We start from the raw sequence: 3159 nt of genomic DNA, 5'->3' as shown, positions 1-3159 counted from the left end.
TTACTTTGCACTAACCCATTCCACGGCACTACACGGCGCAGACCCGATCCGTACCACAGAGGTGGGTACTCTACTTAGTAGATCAGCAAGCGAATATATGGAACATTCGATAGTAACAGTATTTTGTCAACACCAGCCCGAATTGACTCAGCACATATCCTCCATTGTCGACTCACTTAGCCCAAGCTTCAAATGGGAATTTACTGACCACTTCTTCCCATCAATCTTTCCTGAACCACTACAGCGACTATGAGAGCCATACCATGTGTTCATACATTGTATCATACATACTTGCCATTTTTGAAATAAATAATATTATCCCTATTAAGAGTAAGTTTATAATTTACGTACTGCTTAAGAGTAGGTTTATAACATAGAGTCTAATGTGGAGGCCCGGCTTATTACAGTAGGGGGGGTTTCCTTGGTTCCACAGGGAAATATACCCCTGTACTGCTCGTTGCCATGTCGTGTCGTCCGGAGGGATCAGACCATGGCTTCGTGCATAACTGTTGACTGCTGCTCGGATCTGACGGATTTGATCTGGAGCGCAGCCTTCATAAAAACCAAACTCTAAGAAGTGTAATAGCTGATCTCGAGTCGGAATGGTGGTGGTAAGATTATGCCTAGTGGCGTAATTGGTCCAGAACTGGAACGCTATCCGGTAGTTCTCCTGAGTGCCCGGCGCTAACCCTCCATTCTGTAATTGTGTCCACACTCGAGCGCGATCTATCGCGGCATTAGCACGCTGCCGCTTGGCTAGTACAATACTGCTCCGTATAGACGCGTTGGGGGAACTAACCTGTTGAGTTTGTTGGTTACCAATACTGAGTGGTGCACCGCGCCCGGCTCTAGGATAGTCAGGTCTTTGCCATGTCAAATGATGTGAGGCCAACAAATGGCCTTCTGTCAAATTGTAATTATGAGGACTGCCTGACGTAGTCGTCGGTCGAGTTGCTCGAGTATCTGTCCCATCATTGTCTCTGGTGGAGCGAGAAGCTCCAAGGACTGGTCCCACTTGTCGTGGAACCTGCTCGCAAAAGATACATGACCGTGGTGTGCTTTTTGGAGGAAGTAGCTGTTTGTATAAGTTCGTTCCGCTGCATTCGGTCGAATATGCCACTTTTGGAATATCGATATGATTGCTTCTAGAGTCACAGTCCAATAGTACTGGAGAAACTTGCCGCTGCGCGAAAGTATATCGGCTGCTAAGTTGAGCTTTCCCGGCATGTACTCGAGAACTACTGGCCGTGGAGCTTTGTTCTGGTGACAGAACCATACTAGCCGGCGAAGTTGGGCGTTTATTAGCTTCGACTGGCCCCTTGTCTTGCGCAGAGCATGTAGTGCAGTGCTGCTGTCTGTGAGCCAGAGACGTGGGGTGGTTCCGATCTTTGTGTTGTTGAAGAAGAACTCGAAGGCTAGAACGAGTGCCTTTAGTTCTAAGACTGGAATTGGCCATCGACTTTCCGTTGGGATCCAAGTGCCGGCAAATGTGTGCGTGGTCTGTTTCCATCGGAGCGTGGCACCGAAGCCCACCTTCGAGGAGTCGGAGGTGATAGTTGCTTGGTGGTCTTGGAGCCATATTTGTCGGTAGCAGAAAATCTCCACTAAGAGCGAAATGCGCTCTATTTTCTTGAAGGTCGCACCCGAGAGTTGTATCCGAAAGGTGTGACACCAAATAGCTGACTGTTGGAGATCTGCTATAAAGGGCCTTAAGCTGAGTACGGAGAAACCCGCCCACTGGAGGCAATCTAAGAACGATTGCCAAACTCGGGTTGGTATGCGCCGCTGGTTCTGTAGACCTGAGCTCCTGATTGCCCCTGCTAGTCTCAGGACCTTCGCCTTGAACTCTGGTATCATCTCGATGGTGTTTGCTCTCAAGTCTATGATAACGCCTAGGTGTTGGAGTCTGCTTACAGGTATTATCCAATAACCTTTTCCTGGTGCGAATTGGAGTTGAAACTTCATGAATATTGCTGTTATAATCCTGGCATGCTTCCGACAAGTCTTTGGCCGTCCCAGCAACAGAAGATCGTCGACATACAGTATTATTCGTATCCCTGAGCTCTTGTTACTTTCCTCACTACGTCCATCAGCTGGTTGAACCATGTTGGGGGGAATGTTGCCCCCATCGGTAATGCTAGGAAGCACCATAGCTGGTGCTTGTGGTCGCAAAATTGCCGGATCCTGGGGTTGGCAACAGCTAACACATAAAGGCCGTCCATTATGTCGGCTGACATAGCTACATTCCCCGGTCTCGCAACGTGTGCCAATTTTTCTAAACCCTCTGTTCGGAAGGTATTCCTCTGCGCGTGAGCGTTGATGCTTTCCGGATTTAGAATCAATCGGCCTCTATTTCCGTCGGATTTTGGTATCATAAAGGCTGAGTGTACCAAGGTTGCCTCCGATTCTTGGCAACGTCGGATAATTCCGTCCTGTTCGAGTCGTAAAAATTCCGCCTGGATCATCGCCTCGTCCACCTCCGGAACTGTTATCCACCGACCCTTCGTCGATGGAGGTGGAGCCCCCCCCCCCCCCAGGCCATTCCATTTCGCTAGGACACTTCTTACCTTGCAATACAGAGGAGCATTCGGATCGATCCAGGGAACACTGCCGTGCGGCCGTTGGGGAGTTAGTCGTTCTTGGGCCTGAATTTTTGCCCCGGACGATGCAGCGCGAGTTCGTGCTGCTTTTCCTTCGTTGCTTTGACGAATTTTAAGATATCTGAAGAATTTTGGAATGTGGGGCGTACCTGATGCTCCACAAGAGCTGCAAATTCTGCTCCTTACTCAACTCTGAGTCGCTTCAATTCCACAGTCTGACCCAAATCCTTGACTAGGGCCACAATTACTCCACGATAAGCCTGCTCCCGATGCTCCACAAATAAACCTCCCAAATCGATTTGCTTTAAACAGTAGGCCAGATAATTGGCCCAGGTTAAAATATTTGTCAATTCCTTAATAACTGGAGCCTTCTGCTTCTCGTACCACGACGGAGTCACAATTGGCGTGTTCTTCAACCCGTCTGGAAACCGAGCATGGTCCCGGCACCACACAGCCGTAGCAGAGTTCTCAGTAGCGCACAATTAGTGTAATACTTTACTGGTGCTACTCTCTGTTCCATAATACTAATAGAATGTAAACATTCCAGAATATATATATA

Source organism: Sphaeroforma arctica (genome assembly GCF_001186125.1).
Source record: "Sphaeroforma arctica JP610 unplaced genomic scaffold supercont1.31, whole genome shotgun sequence".
In the NCBI taxonomy this organism is placed as follows: domain Eukaryota; class Ichthyosporea; order Ichthyophonida; genus Sphaeroforma; species Sphaeroforma arctica.
Note: the sequence above shows the minus strand (reverse complement) of the source record.